General features: G+C 41.5%; 2 protein-coding genes across 37 annotated transcripts in view; one reads left to right on the forward strand and one right to left on the reverse strand.

Annotated features, from left to right (window-relative positions):
• The window catches only part of LOC147571616 (uncharacterized), a 624,145-nt gene that overhangs the window by 479,295 nt on the left and 125,412 nt on the right, over positions 1–19,438 (forward strand). Inside the window, exon 1 of one of the 35 annotated variants that reach the window (XR_015247233.1) lies at positions 4,574–5,035. The exons of 31 other annotated variants lie outside the window; for them this stretch is intronic. The gene's annotated coding sequence lies outside the window, so the exon portion shown is untranslated. Of the gene's footprint in view, positions 1–4,573; positions 5,036–5,460; positions 5,542–19,438 lie in introns of those variants that run through there. 3 more of the 35 variants (XR_015247238.1, XR_015247229.1, XR_015247237.1) reach the window with 3 other exon arrangements.
• Positions 1–19,438, reverse strand: part of LOC147571620 (uncharacterized) — a 382,686-nt gene that overhangs the window by 199,994 nt on the left and 163,254 nt on the right. The gene's annotated exons all lie outside the window — the stretch shown is intronic.

Below are 19,438 nucleotides of genomic sequence, written 5' to 3' on the forward strand. Positions count from 1 at the left end.
CTCAGGCTGCTCCGGAGTTGGCTTTAGACAAGAGACTAAGGTCAGGCATGTGGTCGAAATCACATATGTGTTTCTGGCAGAGTTCGCATCAAGCTTTATGAAAATATTTTTTTATAACTTCATCTGTGCTTAACAATGATCAGTTTCTTGGTTGGAGATGCAGGGAAGGTCCTTGGGATATATTCTCACTGAGGATGGAATTCTGAACTCTGACACTGAGTAGGTCAGCTTTACCCCTTCAAATTTTGTAAAGTCTCTTGTTTGGGCCTAGAGGAGAGTGTCAATCAGTCAGGATCCTGGCAGGAAACAAGATTCTCCTCTGATGGTTCAAATGTAAGAAAATTAATGAAGGAATTACTCTCAGGTGTGTGGGCAGGACTAAGGAAACAAATAGGGTTGAGGTGCCAGGCTAGCAGCAGGGTAAGCTGTCACCAACCCCAGGGCGAAAAGGGACCAAGGGCAGAACTGTGGTTACCTGAGCCAGGTGGGACCAGAAACCATCGAGCAGGAGCCCCCAGTAGGGGATGGAGCCCCTGAGGGAGCAGTCACTGCAAGGGAAGTAGCCCAGAGGTGGGAGGGAACAAGAAAAAATTACCCACCCTCTCCTGTCATCGCCTGTCTGTCTGCCAGGAAATGGAGGCGGATGGATCATAAGGAGCAAACGAAGACCCACTAGCAAGAGACGAAATGTCATTCTTCACTCCACATCATAAGATTGGCACTGTCTTTAAACACACGCACGCATGTAGGCAGGCACACCTCCTCCCAAAAAGGAAGTCCAACTTTGTATCTTCTCTTATTATTTGCAAATGTATGTGTAAGACACAGTTATCTTTTTGGTTATGTATCTTCTAATTTAAAAAAAGAAAACAAATTCCTTGGGGCACCTGAGTGGCTCAGTCAGTTAAGTGTCTGACTTCGGCCCAGGTCATGGTCTCATGATTTGTGGGTTCAAGCCCCGCGTCGGGCTCTGTGCTGACAGCTCAGAGCCTGGAGCCTGCTTCAGATTCTGTGTCTCCCTCTCTCTCTGCCCCTCCCCTGCTTATGCTCTCTCTCTTTCAATAATAAGTAAATGTTAAAAATTTTTTTAAAACTTCCAGCAAACTACAGTTTGCATATTTACTTGTAAATTGCTTGTTGTGCACAGTAGCATGGCAGGTAAGAGCTTGGGTTCTGTAGCTCAGGTTGCTGTGAGCATTACCTGAGCATCTACAAAGCCCTTAGAAATGTGCCTGATGCAAAGTAAGCAAATGGGTTATGTTGCAGTAGAAAACATGTCCCAAACACAAGCTTTAAGGGTGAGACAAAAGTATATAAGCAGAAGTTTAATGAGTATTTCTGTACCCCACCTTGCACACGTCGTTGGGGGTGTATGCTCTCCACCTTGGAGACCAGCAGTTAAGACTTAGTATTTGCTACCTAGCAGACTGTGCTACCTTGAGTAAACTCACCTCCTGCAACCTTACTGGCCTCATCTGTGAACTAATAGCAGTTAATAGTGCCTGCTTTATAGGGCTGTTGGAGGAGTAAATGCAGTACATCCGGTCACTTAGCCCAGGCCCTGCCTGGCACATCATGAGTACTCAGTAAAATATTACATGCGATTATTGCTGTGAAAGTCATGGTCATTGTGTTTAAATTGGCAAAGAGGAAAAAATTCATCCTTAATCCTACAGATTCATATAAGATCACTGTAAGAAATATGTTGGCATATTTTTAGGCCTTTTCATAAAGACTCCATATACATAGACATATTTTACCTAATTGAATCATTGTACATTCTTCTATGGACCTATTTTTTTTTTAAATTTTTTTTTTAAACGTTTATTTATTTTTGAGACAGAGAGAGACAGAGCATGAACGGGGGAGGGACAGAGAGAGAGGGAGACACAGAATCGTAAGCAGGCTCCAGGCTCTGAGCCATCAGCCCAGAGCCCGACGCGGGGCTCGAACCCACGGACCGCGAGATCGTGACCTGAGTTGAAGTCGGACGCTTAACCGACTGAGCCACCCAGGGGCCCCTCTGTGGACCTATTTTTAGTGGCTATGTAACATCTGATAGGCTCAGAGTAATTTATGCACCCAACCCTATTGTTGGTTATTTATGGTTTCTGTTTTCAATTTTCTTTTCTATTTTAAGCAACACTGTGATGAGTAATATTTTTAACAGCTTTATTGGGATAGACAGTTGACCCTTGATCAACGCATGTTTGATCTGCACAGGTCCACTTGTACGTGGATGTTTTATAATACAGTACTATAAATGCATTTTCTTTTCCTTGGGACTTTCTTAATATTTTCTCTAGCTTGCTTTAATGTTAGAATACAGTATATAATTCATATAACGTACAAAATATGTGTTAATTAACTATTTATGTTATTGGTAAGACTTCTTTCCAATCAAACATAGGCTGTTAGGGGGGCCTAGGTGGCTCGGTCAGTTAAGCATCCAACTTCAGCTTAGGTCATGATCTTTTGGCTCGTGGGTTCAAGCCCCTACATCGATTGGGCTCTGTGCTGACAGCTCAGAGCCTGGAGCCTGCTTCAGATTGTCTCCCTGTCTGTCTGCCCCTCCCCCTGCTTGTGTTCTGTCTCTCTCTCAAAAAATAAATATTAATTTAAAAACAAACAACAAAAAAAGTAGGATTTTAGTAATTGTGTTTTGGGAAAGTCAAAAATTGTACTTGAGGGGCACCTGGGAGGCTCAGTAGGATAAGCATTGGACTCTTGGTTTCAGCTCAGGTCATGATCTCACTGTTTGTGAGTTCGAGCCCCATGACAGCACGGAGCCTGCTTGAGATTCTCTCTCTGCCTCTCCCTTGCTCACGTGCATTTGCTCTTTCTTTCTATCTGTCTCATAATAAATAAATAAACTTAAAAAAAATTGTACTTGGATTTTTAACCTCGAGAGTTTGGCACCCTCAACCCCTGCATTTTTCAAGGGTCAGCTATAATTTACATACCATAATATTCAACCATTCAAAGTGTGCAATTTAATGGTTTTCAGTGGATTCAGAGTTGGGTAACTGTCACCAAAATCTAATTTTAGGGTATTTTTGTCACTCCAAAAAGAAACCTATACCCATCATAGTTCTCCCCCTCTCCACTCCTCCTCGACCCAGGCAGCCATTAATCTACTTCTTGTATCTCTAGGTTTGTCTAAATTCTGGACATTTCATACAAATGACATCATATAATATGTTATACTTTGACACTGGCTTTATTCACTTAACATAATGATTTTGAGGTTCACCCATGTTGTAGCACTATCAGACCATCATTTCTTTTTATTGCTGAATATCCCATATTATGGACACATTTTATTCATCCATTTGTTAGTGATGGGTTAGTGATTCGGGCTGTTTTCATGATGCATGATGATCTTATAAATTAATCTTTGTACACATCTTAATTATTTCCTTTGAATACATGTCTAACTATGAAAATGCTGGTTCAAAGATTATGCACATAATTTCTAAACTTTCAAATATCCAACACTTCTGATCTAGTCTATCATTTGAGCACATTAATTACTTCTGTTGTCCATTGAAGGGTCACTGCTCTTCATCTTTTGAACTACAAAGCTTTTCTTTTGTGTTCCTGTGACACCTGGAAGTATTTGCTACTCCTAATTCTCTACAGAACAATCCCTTGTGGATTCTATCCTCTTGGGTGCCTGAGACTCTCGTGGGCAGTGATATTCCTAAAGGGAGCTAACACTATTTACGTGTATCAATCTTTATCCTTTTCTTTTTTTAATTTTTTTTTTTTTAGCATTTATTTATTGTTGAGAGACAGAGACAGAGCATGAGCAGGGGAGGGGCAGAGAGAGAGGGAGACACAGAATCTGAAGTAGGCTCCGGGCTCTGAGCTGTCAGCACAGAGCCTGATGTGGGGCCTGAACTCACGAGCTGTGAGATCATGACCTGAGCTGAAGTCAGATGCCCAACCGACTGAGCCACCCAGGTGCCCCCATCTTTATCATTTTCAACTAGAAACTCCCTGTGGTGTGGCATTAATGAAAATCAACAGAGACCCGTCAGTGGCAGATAGCCTCTTTAAATTGTTTCACTTCGCCCTATTTTTAAGTAACTTTCTGTCACTATGAACCTCTTGAAAGTGGTTAAAATCCAGAAAAATTCTTGAGTCAGTGGAATTGTGACCCAAGGTTTCACAGCACACAGGCAGCTGAGTATCGTTAAGTGCATCATCTTATTTCACCGGACTTTTCCCATCCTTTAAGAATTTGAAGATAAGTGAAAGTTTGTTTTCTACATACTGTGGTTTTTAAATTTTTTTTTTTCAACGTTTATCCATTTTTGGGACAGAGAGAGACAGAGCGTGAACAGGGGAGGGGCAGAGGGAGAGAGGGAGACACAGAATCGGAAACAGGCTCCAGGCTCCGAGCCATCTGCCCAGAGCCCGACGCGGGGCGCGAACCCACGGACCGCGAGATCGTGACCTGGCTGAAGTCGGACGCTCAACCGACTGCGCCACCCAGGCGCCCCTACATACTGTGGTTTTTAATCCAGCATAGCTGTTAAACTCTTGGGGTGGCCACCTGGGTAAAATCTACTCACGGTTTTCCCTTATTATGTGAACGGATCCTGCAGCGAAGGCAGCTGGTGAATAAACACCAAGCTTAAGCCTTCGTCGGTGTGAATCCTGGATAATGTTTACAAATAGAATGGTCTCTGCAGCAACCAACTAGCAGCAGATAAGAGAGCCACCTCATTTATAGCTGCGTTTAATCTTTCCAAAGCCAGAAACATATTTATTGAATGATGGTGAATAGAACAGCTTATTACGGCCTTCACCCCTGGAGTCTCGTTCTCCTCTGACCTTTCTGGTCACAAGCAACAAAGGTGATTAAGATACTTCGTTCTTTGTACGAAGACCCATTGACGGCACTCCTCCAGGCTCCCGGATGTTCTTGTCGGGTTTACCTTCATCTTTACCCCACTGCCTCTTGGAAACAGCCCCACGTGTGTATGAAACTGCTGGCCTAGAAGAGAAGAAAGTGTAGCAGGTACTAGTAAGTGTTTGACTTCTCTTACGTGTCACTTAGGACAGGCATTTTTATACAGGCTATCTAATCTCCACCTCACAAGCCCCGCCCCACGCAGCAGGTGCTGTTATACCCATTCTAAAAATGAGAAAGTTGAGGCACATCTGCTCCCTGTCTCTTGGCTGCTGAAGTGTGAAAAAGTTCTAATTCAGTACAGACTTCCTATGATTTCGGCATAGGAAGTGCATTCATTTCTAAGAGTAAATAAAGGTGACCTGATTTGCTAAATTCTTTCCTGTCAGAGATAGTGCCTGCCTTGGTGGCCAAAGCCTTTTAAAATAAATGCTGCAATGTTATATTTGCCAGGATGAGGTGTTCAGAGATAATGCCTCTCAAAAAAAAAAAAAAAAAAATGGGGAAGTCCTATGATCAAGAAGTTTGAGAACTTTGAGGTTGAACTAAATGACACAAGATTCTTGATTGCCGACCTTCTCAGAGACTCGAATATAGCACGTGCATTGTGAGTCACCAAGGTGGGTAGAAGATAAATACTTTTTCGTGGGACACCAATTAGCATTTTATTTAAAAATTTTTTTTAATGTTTTTGTTTATTTTTAAGAGAGAGACAGACAGAGCATGAGCAGGGGAGGGGCAGAGAGGGAGGGAGACACAGAATCTGAGCTGTCAGCCTAGAGCCTGATGCGGGGCTCAAACCCAAGAACCATAAGATCCTGAGGCCATCTGAAGTCAGACGCCTAACCAACTGAGCCACCCAGGTGCCCCACCAATTAACATTTTAAAGAGCTGGTTTTTGTGATGCACACAGGGTCAGAATGAACTTAATGGCCATTCCTTTTGGGTTTAATTTTTTAATAGAGGCAAAGCACACAAAGGTATTTAGTGAAAAAAAATATTTCTCACTTTAACCTTTGCTTCTGAGATTCTCTTGAGAGACAGCCATTGATTTCAAGTCTGAGATATTCTATGCATGTGCGACCATGTTTGTATGTATGTATGTACATGTATGTCTGTGTATGCTTCAATTTTGAGCACTCTATATACATTTTTCTGTGCTGTGTTTATTTTAAAATGTTTATTTTCTGAGAGACAGACCATGAGCAGGGGAGGGGCAGAGAGAGAGGGGATCAGAGGATCCAAAGTGGACTCTGCACTGACGACAGTGAGCCTGATGCGGGGCTCGAACTCACCAACCATAGATCATGACCTGAGCCAAAGTCAGACGCTCAACACTGAGCCACCCAGGTGCCCCTGCACCTTGTTTTTTTTTTTTTTTTAATTTAATATATATTAGAAGTCATTCCATATCAGTACATATAACACTGTGTCATTTGTTTTAATATCCACATAGTATTCTATTATATGGATGTGCCCTAATTCCTTTAACCAGTACCCTTACTGATGGACGTGTAGAATATCATATTTCTAATTTTTCCTACTGGAAACTGCTGCAGTGCGTGCCCTTGTACATGTGTCTTTGTCACCATGGTGCTTCTTGTATCAGCCTTTGATAAAAGCCAAGGGAATAAGAATGTAAAATAATAACAATAATAATAATAACAAATGACTCTGTGAAGTCAAAATGCCACATGTTTTCAGTCTTTTGATCGTCTGGCTTGATCCAGAAGTGTTTAGAGAATTTAGAGTTCTGGAGACTGTAGGTCCAAGCCCTAAAAGAACATGTTGTCTGAAGTTGTTTAAAATAGAAGAAACAAAAGATAGATGACGTTTTGAGAGAGAAGAAAAATTCAGGTTTTTGAAAAATTGTTTCTCTTAGACAATGAAGAGGTTGGGAGTTAATAATTGTATGTGTGTTCCTGCTCATGGCAAAATGAAACTTGAAGCACGAAACGTCTAAGAACAGGGATTTCCTACATGCATAACCTTTGATTTTTGATTCAAACCTTACAGCAGACTGCTTTAGTCACATTGGTTCAGAAGCATGAGTTTTGCTTCCTCACTATCTTGTACTGGATTTCATTTCTGCCAAAGAGCATTTACCTCTCAGTCCTTAAGCCTTGTTTTTCCTCTTGAACATATTTCTCCCTTTTCTTTTTTGTGTACTGAATAGAAAAAACAACAACAACAACAACAGAGAGTAACTTCATGTAACAACAAATAAAATATTTCTTCTTAAAATGATGTGGAGTCTAGTTGGAATTATGCTATAGAATTTGATGCAAGTCCGTCTATGTTTTGTTAAATGGCTTTATTGATCATGCCCTCCATATTTTTTTAATCGGTTTGAGCAACGGGGTTCAATCTTAGAGCATGCTGGGCAAATTGCCTTGAGGCCAAATTGCTATTGGGACATCAGGTAATTTAAATATATTTCACATCAGCTGGTCCTCCTTTGGGAGAGCACCAGTATGCTATAGCCCCTAGTCATCACAAAGTGCCATCACTGGAGGTTAGGCACTCTGTGTGTGGTATCTGATCATTAATACAATATGTTCAGCATCATATGATCCTCTATTAATAGGTGGATCCTGCTGTTATCCCCATTTTATCAGTAAAGAAACCAAGGGACAGGATAAAAGTAACTCCTTCTGCACCGTCCAGCTGGGATCTTATCGAGCTAGAATTTGAACCCATTGTTATAAAAATCTTGCCCAAATTAGAGATGGCCTGAATCTTTAGGTCTTACTTGGATTCTTTGAAGGCTGAAGAAATGTAATCAACTGTAAGAGAAGAGGTTTTATCCCTCCTCCCGTCTAGTTATACCAAGCCGTGTGGATGGTCCCCAGTGCTCACAGCCCTGTGCGCAGAGCAATTTGTTCTCCTACATATAAGCAGGCCTGGCTCCAGAGTTGGCCCAGCTCTCTGGGTCAGAGGCCGGAGCAAGCCCAATGACACAGGTGACTCTTTCAAGGAAGGAGATGCCCTGACCCTTTTGTTAACTCCCCTGGGACAGAAGTCATCACTTGCAGTGATGTGCAGTCAAACTTGCAAGTCAGTTAGATGGGCAGGCCCCTCACCATGCTCTAATAGAAACAGTCCCCAGAATTTTCCCTGGAGAAGTTTTACAAACATTAGCTGTTCCCTCTCTGTGTTCTCCTTTGTTGGAAATGGTTAGAACGCTAGAACCCAGTGTAACAGTAAGTTTCCGGATTTCCCCTTTGTGTCAAGCGGCCGATGCAGCGTCATTAAGTAAATCCTGAGTATTAAGGCGTTTTCAGATCGTAAAGAGGAATTTGATCAAAGGATTCCCAGAAACACAAATCTCATTTGAGTCTTAATGCTGTGCTCCTCACCACTGCCATGCTGTGGGCATCTGGTCATTTGCAGTTTGTCCTTTGGGCAGAGTAAACCCTTCTACTGCAGGAAAAATCTCAAAAACTTCATATAAACAGAACAACACCTATGGAGTGCCAGGAACTGCCAGATGCTCCATATCTCCATAAAGACAGATTCCTGGCACCGTTTCACCAAGGACACACTGCCAGCTGCCCAAACTCAAACCAGGATTCAGATGCAGGTCTTGCACACCCTTGCTTCTGTATGTGGTCATTGCCCCTGTTCAGCTGCCTCCCCAAACAAGCAAGATGCAGAAATCAGAGACCAGAGGGAGTCTTGATTGCCAGGTTCAGGTTCCTGCCAAGGCAGGATGTAATTGCAGGGCTAAGGCTAGAGCCTATGATAAGCGGATGCTAAACTTGTTTTTGGCAGAACATCTGGGATGTGTCAGGGTTAGGGCAGAAGTGGGGGAGGAAGAGGCTTAGGTGCAAGGATCCCTTCGTGATCTCTGGTCTCCTCTTGCGTGAGCATGAGGATATTTCCTGAATGCCAGTCCTCAATATTTGAGCGGTTGGCTCAGATATGCTCTGGGTCTTTAAAACGTTCAGGCCCGGAGACATGGTTACAATAGCATGAGCTTTTTTGCTGTATCTGAACTTGGTCTTCATCTCTCTGGGGACCCTGGTTTGAGTTACTTGGATGTGATGTCTTTCATGATGGAACAGCTAACTTGTGAAGAGGCTGCTGACGTTTTTCCTATTGACTATGCTGTTCGCCAATACTGTCCCAGGTTAGAAAGGCATCAAGCACCAGTTGAATGGCTCTGTCTTTGTAACTTTAGCCCTGTTTTCTTTCTTTTTTTTACAGAAGAGAAATCAATAGATATGTTACTTTTATATAAAATTTCTTTCATTCCTATAATTTCCTTTCTTTTGATTTTCTTATTGTCCGGAAGAATGTTAGGTGAAGATATACTCTTATGTTTACAATTTTTTTCTTTTTTCCCTTTCTTTCTCCCTCTCCCGACCCAGCCACCACCTCTCTTTCTCTCTGTATTTCTTTTTCAAAGATTGAAGGGCTTGATGCTTTGTGGCTACCCGCACAAAGGCAGCTATAAATTTGAGAAACTCCGCAATCTGCCATGCTTCATTCTCCTCCTTTGTTTCCCAGAGTGATCATCATCGTTTTCTCTGGGTAATCGCTAACGGGAGGACTCCAGACTAAAAGGAGGAACACAGCACAACACTGGGTGGCTTCCTGACACCTATTGTTGGAGCCCAGCTTTGATTTTCCTTTGCTTAGAAGTGTGGGCTAGCCTCTGTTATTTGCTTTTCTCTCCTCTCATCAATCTTGCTTGAGACTCTAGTTTTACTGAAATATATTGTCATCAAGCCAGCCAGGTGAAAAGGAATCCATTTTCCTGAAATCATTCTTTTGGTGAGAGGCTTTCTGTGTAAAAAGATTGTAGAGTAAATCCTTGCTGCTTTTCAGGGTAACTGGGGGCTGAATGAGGGTAGAGTTTTGGAGAGGAGGAAGGAAAGCTTTCCTTTTTTTACTCTATTGTTTCCTGGTGAAATGGGGAGACCCTGGGCCCTAGAGCCTTGACCCAGCCCATTCCAAAGCTGTCATCGAAGGTTCTTGATCTCCTCACTAGAAAGAATTCAAGCACAAACACAGCACAGCGAACGAGGGACACAAGTGGAAAAGTTTATTAAAGCAAAAGTACACTCTCCAGATGTGAGAGCAGGTGAGCTCAAGAAGGAGAGAGAGAGAGAGAGAGAGAGACGTGCGCCCCGGGGGGTTAGGTTTTTACCTTTCATTGACAGTTTTTAACGAGGGGGTGGAATATTCACTACTTAGGGCAGATATTTCTTGGAAGCAGGGTTTCCCACTTTTTCTTCCTAATTTGGTCAGGGGTTTCCCGTCATGGTATCTGCCATGTTGGGCCTGTCTGGTGTGATCCACCTTCTCATGGAGTGCTGCCAGGACAGGCCTCTCTGACTTTCCCAGTAACTGGCCATGACCTCCTTATTGCTGGCCTCCAGGCATCAGGTTAAAACCTAACTTAACTGCTTACTCTGACATGATTACAAGGGCACAACCAAGCATCTTAATGATGGCTACATCTGTCTTAAAAGTTGGGTAGCTAGCAATTCTTAATTACAGACTTCATGTGGTGGAGAAAGCGAGGGCCCATCTCCTCCCCTCAGGGAGCATAAGCTCTAGTATATCCATAAACAGACAAACAAACACAGCTATGAATATGGAAATAAACACAGAAGCCAGCTTAGGGACAGACGCATGCCATGAAGCAAAAAGGGTGGAAGGTGGTAACTGTGGGCTGCTTGGGCTAAAGATACCCAAGTCTTTGCGTTTGTACTGAACCAAAATGGTGGGAAAGGGGCAGCCTTGTAAATATCTGGGAGAAAAGCTTTCCAGGAAGGAAGCATCACTGCAAGTGCCTGAGACATGAACAGGCATGTGTTTTGAGAGACAGGAACATGGCAGCTGTTCTGAAAGATAAGAGGGGTCAGTTCGTGGTGAGCAGAGTGAAAGCATTACTGACAAAGGGAAGGATTGGTTCAGGGACCTAAAGAAAGAAGACTAAAAATAATAGAAGTCCCTGTTTGGCTAGTAGCACTATATGGTGCAGATGTACTTTTTAAATAGCTTTAGTGAGATGTAGGGGCGCCTGGGTGGCTCAGTTGGTTGAGCATCCGACTTCGGCTCAGGTCATGATCTCACAGCTCGTGAGTTCGAGCCCCATGTCGGGCTCTGTGCTGACAGTTCGGAGCCTGGAGCCTTCTTCAGATTCTGTGTCTCCCTCTCTGTCTCTGCCCTTAACCCACTCGCATTCTGTCTCTGTCTTTCTCAAAAATAAATAAACATTAAAAAAAATTTATATAGCTTTAGTGATATGTAATTTACATACCAACATCCCATGGAAAATGTTTATACATTTGAAATGTTACCAATTTGATATATGTATGGTGACGGTTCGGTGACATTTAGTATATATACAGAGTTGGGCAACTGTTGCCATAATCTTACTTTAGAACATTTTCATCATTCACTAGAAGAAATCTAGTGCCCATAAGCAGTCACTTTCCACACTCTCAACTCCCACTCCAGACCTAGGCAACCACTAACCTACTTTCTGTCTCTGTACTATTCTGTCTCTTGCCTCTTCTGGACATGGGATCATACAATCTGTGATCTTTTCTGACCTCCCTAGAATGACGTGTTTGAGGTTTTTCTATGTTGTAAGGCCGTAAGTATTTTATAATATTCCATTATATGGATATACCACATTTTAGATAACCGTTCTTCAGTTAATAGACATTTGGGCTGTTTCCAGTTTGGGGCTATTACGAATAATGCTGCTGTGAACATTTGTGTACAAGTTTTTGTGTGGACGGATGTTTTCATTTCTCTTGGGTTAAATACCCAGCAGTAGAATTTCTGGGTCATGTGGAGACTCTATGTTTCACATTTTGAAGAACTGCCAAATTGTTTTTCACACTGACCATGCTGTTTCACATTTACACCAGCAATGTGTGAAGGTTACAATTTCTCCATATTCTTGGTAACTCTTATTACTGTCTGTCCTTTTGATTACAGCCACTCTAGTGAGTGTGAGGTAGTATCTCATGATTTGAATTTGCATTTCTCTAATGAGTAATAATGCTGAATGTTTTTTTCATATGCCTGTTTATTTGGGGAAATGTCTATTTAAATCCGTTGCCTATATTTTCGTGGGGCTATCTTTTTATTATTATTATTGAGTTATAGGATTTCTTTTTACATTCTGGAGGTACGTTCTTTATTAGACATATGATTTGCAAATACTTCTCCCAAGACAGCAGGTTATCTATTCACTTTCTTGATGGTACCCTTTGAGGCACAGAAATTTTTAATTTTAATGTTGTCTGATTTATTGAAATTCCCTTTTTTTGCTTTTGCTTTTGGGGTCATGCCTAAGAAATCTCAAAGGCACTATGATTTACCACTGTATTTTCTTCTAAAAGTTTTAGAGTTTTTATTTTAAATTTATATCTGTAATGTACTTTTAGTTATTTTTTTGTTTATGCTACAAGGTAGTGACCAAATCCATTATTTTTCATGCAGCTATCCACTTGTCCCAATATCTGTTGAAAATATTATTCTTTCCCTACTGAACCATGTTGGACCCTTTGTAGAAAGTCAATTGACTATGAACATTAGAGTTTGTTTCTAGGCTTTCAGGAGAATGCATTTTTAACGCATGGCATCAAAAATGATGGCATTTTTCTAACATGGGGTGAAGCCTTCAGAAAGCCAAGCTCTGGTGGGGGAGTAAAGCAGCTGGTAACTGTCAGATAAATTCTGGATTGAAGGGGCTTCATTTTCTATGGCTATAAAATGAATTTATGGATGAAGACTCTGGTATTTCTTACTTACAGTACTGGAAAGAATCTTAAGCAATTCTTAGACCCTTGATAGGACTATATCTTAACCATTCTTGACAGAGCGGTATCTATTCTACAGTTCTTTTTTTTCTTTTCTCTTCCCTTTTTAGTCTTAAAATATAAGCTGGGTTGAAGAGATGAGATTTAGAGATTTCAGTACACATGTCAATTGGGTGATATATACAACAATGTGAATAGAATAGAATAGAATAGAATAGAATAGAATAGAATAGAATAGAATGTGTAGATATTTGAGATCACTTGATCACACAAATTCAAGGGCAAGGATTTTTCAAGTTAGAAAGGTTTTGAAGTACGCTGGAAGAAACATAGACATTGGGCATTCATCCTCCAAGATTCATGCTCCCCTCTAAAGCCTTTCCCATGGGGAATTTCTTCCTGGACCATTCCCTTGTGGGATAAACACTCCAAAATGCATCAGTGTCCCTGGACTGTCTCCTAAACTCAGGCTCCAAATGTCTTCCTGGATATTTGCACTAGGACACCTACTAATACTGAAGATCCCAAACAGAAGAGTTATCTCTGGCATCTTCTAAGAGGAAACAGTTTATCAGTCTTGTGGATTTATCCATTGCTGCAGGTCTTATCTCATCCATGAGATTTCCATTCCTCTGGCCTCCAGCTGAATCTCCTGACATAGGGCGGTAACTTTCTGATCAGACACTTCCCGTGGAATTTCTTTATCTTCCAGATAGATTGGGTTAATTTTGTTGGAAAACCTCCTTGATTGCCTCAGTCTCTGGGTCCCTAGATCTTCATTGCCGATAGGATAACACCTAAGCTTCATCGCTTAAACTTCAGGGTGTTTGTCCACCTGGTCTTTCGTTTGCTTTCCAAGCCTGATCTCTGATTTCTTCCATACATGAGTTTGTCTTCTCACCAGACAAACTTATTCATTGTTTCCTGGACATGCCTTTACCTTTTTTTCTTTGGGGTTTCATTCACCCTTTGCCCTCCACATAGTATATTTTTTACTCTCTTTTCCTTCTCCTTATAGAAATATCCCCTTTCTTTCAAGACAATACAAATCCTCTTTCTTCTGGTTAGTTCAGAGTTCAATGATGGGTTCAAATCTCAAGCCTTAATGGCTTAGTTACATGGTGGAGATTGCAAACTGGCAATCCATGGGCTGAATCCAGTTTACAGATGTTTTCTTTCCTCCATATGATGTTAAATTTTTTTTTTTTTTAATTAGTTGCCTGCAGTTAAAAACCTGAGGTTTTACATTTAGGAGAAAACAAACAAACATACAGATTTCCAGCCAACTCGGAAAAATTCTATTCCCACGTGGCAACTATGTATGTTTGCTCTCTTGAGCTGTCCCATTTAGCCAAGATGTGTGTGTGTGTGTGCGTGTGTGTGTTTATGCCAGCACCACTGCTCTGTATTTGGTTCCAGGCCAAACCTCCTTCACTGAGGTATATCCCCCACCCCAGCCTCTATGGAAAGTTGACTGGGCACTTAGTACTGTAAAGCCTTATGTTTCTTCTTTAAAGAAGAAATCTCTCTTCCCTTACGCTTCGCTTTTTGTGTATTTGTCTTGGACCCTCATTAAAATGAAATGCTCATAGCATAGTACCTCCCATGAGATCTTGTCTGTGACAGATACTAAATAAAGGCAGTAAGGTGATTTTTAACCTCTCATTTCTTGCTCAGAATATCCCACCCTTTGCTTAAATGGATTTAGGTAGTATTTTTGAAAGACCTGTACCGCAAGGGTATAGAAGAGGAATCCTAATGAAGAATTAGGACCAAAGAAAAAAAGAGAATGCAATAAACATGGTTGCCATGATTTCATATATAAAGAGAAAACAGGGCTAAAATATATTTTATTTCAAGGAGAACCAAATCTGCAAGCTGAACCCACAAAAGGCTCACTGAGCAGTGTTGTGGTTTCATTATTTATGTGTTGGATGTAACTGGCTTTTTTTTTTAAATGCATTTTCTTTCAAATGAAATAATCAATTCAGGGCTCGCAATAAGGTCATCATAATGGAAATTAAGTCTTCCATTTTATTTCGGTTGATTTTAAAAATAACTCTACGGATCCACAGTTGGCTAACATTTATTGCTTTTATTTTTAGGAGTTGGCAAAGCAATCCTCTATTTTTCCACCAACAGTTTCCAGGTTTTCTTGTCTTCTCCTCCTCATGAAGCTTACCAGCATGAAATGCAGGGCAGTGCCCCTTTGGTGAGCAGTTCCCAAGACGGTCTCATATTTTTCAGTGTTTTATCATTAATGTGAGGTGAGGCAGTTCTACAGTCCATTTGAGGCTTTCCATTAGTCCAGCACAGATACTTGGCAGACTTTCCTTCTACTGTGGAGTCCACAATATCCTCTTAGACTAAAGATTTTAAGAGGAAATCTCTTTAGGGCTCTAAATCCTTATAATCATCACTGTCATTAATGGAAGCACTTCATAAGGGAAAATGTTGCCCTGAAGAAAAGAAGCTCTTAAGACTCGAAGCTCTGACAGAGGTCTCAGAATACCGTGGTGCTCTTTCCCACCCAGAATATTTGACTGTTCCTCCCACGTTGATGTGGGTTAAGAACATGGGATCTCTTTTGACCCAGGAACCTCACAATCCTACATGCTTAGTCACTAAAAGGGTACGTCCTGTATGTTTGCTACATCTGGTACTACCAATCATGAACTTTTTCTTTTGCTGCCTTTTTAAACTCAAAAAGAATTTCTAAGATAACTTTACATAAGTACTATAAAAGGACTACCAATACTCATACCCTACAATTGAACATTACTAGAGTATTAACGGCAATGAAAACACATCAGTATTATTCAATTCTGTCTCAGTCCTCCTGCCCACCAGAGGGCTCTCCTTTCACTCTGTACCACAGGGGATAGACTGGTTTTTGAGAGGGACTCAACACATAATAGCACCAAACTGAGCCTGCCTGAGGGCTATTCAGAGGGGTTAAAAGACGATCACAAAAGAATACATTTGTTTTTTCTAAATGTTATTTATTTATTTGAGGGGGGGAGGGGCAGAGGGAGAGAGAAGAGAGAGAACCCCAAGCAGGCTCCATGCTGTCAGTGCAGAGCCCAATGCAGGGCTGGATCTCAAAACCATGAGATCATGACCAGAGCCGAAATCAAGAGGCGGATACTTAACTGACTGAGCCACCCAGGTGCCCCAAAAAGGATAACTTTTTACCCTGCGATGCAGTGTTGTTTAGGGGCCCCTCTGGGGTTCCCATGACGTCATCTCAAGCAGTGACACAAGCCCCACACTTGAGCAGTCCCTGAACTGATTTCGCTGTTCCTGCCACCGCTAAAATATCTCAGAAAACGTTGGTGAAAGCTTTTATCCTGAAGTTAGAAGAAAATTGCTTTCAGTGAGCTTCCAAAAACAAAAAAAACAAAAAAACAAAAACGCCACTGTGAAATGCTTGCATGGAATTTGTTCTTTAAAGAAAGATGTTACAGCAGTGCCCCAGAACAGACTGGTTTAATTTTCCTGCCTCCTTCCTTCATTTTTCCCCTTCCTACTTCCTTCCCTTTTTCGCCTTGTCCTTTCTTTCTCCCTTGTCTTTTCTCCCCTTTCCTGCATCTCCTCCTCCTTCTCACTCCTTGTTAGTCATGTTCCCAGAACACACACCTGTCTGTGGGAGTGTGTTTTTGATCATTAAGCACAGGAGCAGACACACTTCACATATCTCCAGGGTATGACCTTTAATTCCCAGTTTACCTAATTCTGTGATATTCTTAGGGCTGCAGAAAAGCTCTTAGCAACAGTGTTTCTTTAGGGTATTTGTCAAGTGCTGTATCTCACTGCAGCTTTTACTCATCTCATCTTCTAAGAAAGCAAACTGAAGTCTAAGGAATTGAACTGGGGCATTGAACTACAGGTTCATGTGGCTATGTTGGCGTGAGCAAAGCCAATATATGCATGCTCAGTGATTTCTGAACCCCATATGGTGTTTTTCCCCTAAACAGAATTTCAGCTTTTATTTTTTTTTATTATTTTTTTTTAATGTTTATTTATTTATTTTTAAGAAACAGCGTGAGCTGGGGACCGGCACAGAGACAGGGGGACAGAAACGGGGATCTGAAGCAGACTCTGTGTTGACAGCTGCGAGCTTGATGTGGGGCTCGAACCCACGATCTCATGTGAGATCATGATTTGAGCCAAAGTCAGACGCTCAACTGACTGAGTCACCCAGGCGCCCCCAGAATTTCAGCTTTTAAAAGAATTTGTTTCATTTATTCAATCAGTTGTGTCTTCGGCATTATTTTAGAGAAGCAGTTTGCATAAAAATCTAGTCAACATTTGTTGGATTTTCTACTCAGCTCTACTTCAGTCTCCTTCTTTCGGGAATTGCCTAGCCAAGCTCTATTTCCCTATTTGCTGTAGGAGCAACCACTGTATACAGCAGGACCCTGTCTCTTTTGACCCTTGGTTTGTCCAGGCACCTGACTCTAGGGAGACCAACTGGAGCTCTTCCTGGGTTCCTTGAACTTGGTACCCTGAAGGTTGAGGTTTTTCTCTTTCCAAGGACTGAAGTTATAAAAGGTGAAGCTTGGGAGCCCTTGTGTTGTTTGATACGATATAGCCCTGTAAATTTATTTTTCTTTCCATGATTCTCTTAACATTTTCTTTTCTGTAGCTTACTTCATTATAAGAATATAGTATGTAATACATATAACATGGAAAATACGTATTACTCAACTGCTTTTATATTATCAGAAAGTCTTCTGCTCACCAGGAGGCTACTAGTAGTTAAGTTTTGGGAGAGTCTAAAGTTATCTGTGGATTTTCAAACGTGTGAGGTGGGATTGGCGCCCCTAACCCTGCGTTGTTCAACAGTCAACTGTAATAGTCTCACCCCATATTACAGGTTAGGAAGCTGAGTCCCTGAGAAGTTAGGCAATGTTCTCAGAATCACCCAGTTAGTAAAGGGAAGAACTGGGATTTGAACCTATGATGGTCCAGCTTATTCGTTTTCCCAATTTCACCATTATAACCTCCCTACTGACATTTCTTTGATTTTCTCTTATTTGTGTTAGTTGCTTTTTGTTGTAAAGGATGGACTGAAGATCGACTAAAATGACTGGCAGTCTCTTTCAGGATTTATAAAGATGGAAGGAACCAGCCAGGGCACCTGGGTGGCTCAGTCAGTTAAGAGTCCGACTTCAGCTCAGGTCATGATCTCACCGTTTGTGAGTTTGAGACCCTGCATCGGGCTCCGTGCCGACAGCTCAGAGCTTGGAGCCTGCTTCAGATTCTGTGTCTCCCTCTGTCTCTGCCCCTCCCCTGCTCTCACTCTGTCTCTGTCTCTCAAAAATAAATAAACATAAAAAAATTTTTTCCTTCCTGGATGGAAGGAACCTTCCAGATTAAGTTCTCCAAACCCTAACTTATTTTATGGATCAGGAGCTATAGCCTAAGAAGAAAGGGTACATGCCCAAGGTCACCCAGCTGTTCTAAGGCAGTCCTGTAACTTGAATTTATCTTCTAGCACCCAGATGTTTGCTCTTTCATTCAAACACATTCTTTTGGTCTAAACTTAAAAGCCACTTTCTTCACAAAACCTTTCTAATCCTTAGACTGGATGAATTGCTTCTGCTATGGGATTTCCTACAACCCCCTCTTTCTCCATTCATAGCATAACATTCCTGGTCATGTGCTTCTTAAACAACCCATCTGCCCCATGAGATAGTAGCCTCTGTGAAGGCAAGAACCCTTTGTGTCTTGTTCACTGTGGCCTCTTCAGTGGCATATGCTTAATGTGCCAAAATGGCAAATCACTGCATAAAAAAAAATAGCACATGAGACCTGCAGCAGTGTTCTGGTGTTGAAGACAATGGAACTATATGGTATTAGAATACATCTTCCAGTTGTAAATCTTTGGTTTTTGCTATGTTGAACATTTGCCGTTGTAATCACGTGTGTAGCATTTAAACTTGTAGCTTTGGCGTCAGAAACGCTGAGATGAATTACCAGGAACTGTGTTTCTTTCTTCCTTTCATATTAACTTCGGTTTGCTGGTTCAGGGTTCTGTCACATGTACGTAGTAGTCCCTAGCAGGTACATGAGCCAAGACCACACTAAACATGAGAAAGCGAGAGGAGAGAAGGTAATTCCGACCATTATATAAATTACCGGTGGTCTTTAGCATTTGCGTATTGGAAGAAGACTGGAGTGACCCAAGTGAAAGGTTGGAAACAAAGAAGAGAAGTTATATGGCAGGATGGGAAAAGCCTAGGGAGAGAAGCTGGCCTAAGGGCTCAGGCTTGAAAGATCAATAATATTTTGCTGTGGGTGTCAATGGAAAGAGCAGCCTTCTCTTTGTTGAATTGAATAGGTTTTCTCCCTTTTGACTAAACCTTGTGTTGGATAACTCCTTCAAATCTCTTGCCTAGAGTTCATCTTCTTTTCCCCTAAATTTTCATGTCACATTCAGCAGTATCAAATTTTCATAAATTACACAAGTTTTCAAACTCATTATTAAAAAATACTCCACATGCCCGTGCAGCTGGATTACAAACCATCAGTTGAGTTTCCAACAGACACAAAAACGGAAGAGTTTTGGAGAAATGGAAATGTATGTACTGAGATGACTCTAGAGAAAAAGACAGATATGGCTGGGGAGGCAAATTAGGGTCACATGCAAGGTGACTCTGTGAAAGCCATACCAGGTGTGGGGTTTGCAAGAGATTATCATATTTCAATCCCTCCAAGTTCA

Source organism: Puma concolor, unplaced genomic scaffold, assembly GCF_028749965.1.
Source record: "Puma concolor isolate L17-30 unplaced genomic scaffold, mPumCon1.1.hap2 unalloc_scaffold_14, whole genome shotgun sequence".
Lineage (NCBI taxonomy): Eukaryota > Metazoa > Chordata > Mammalia > Carnivora > Felidae > Puma > Puma concolor.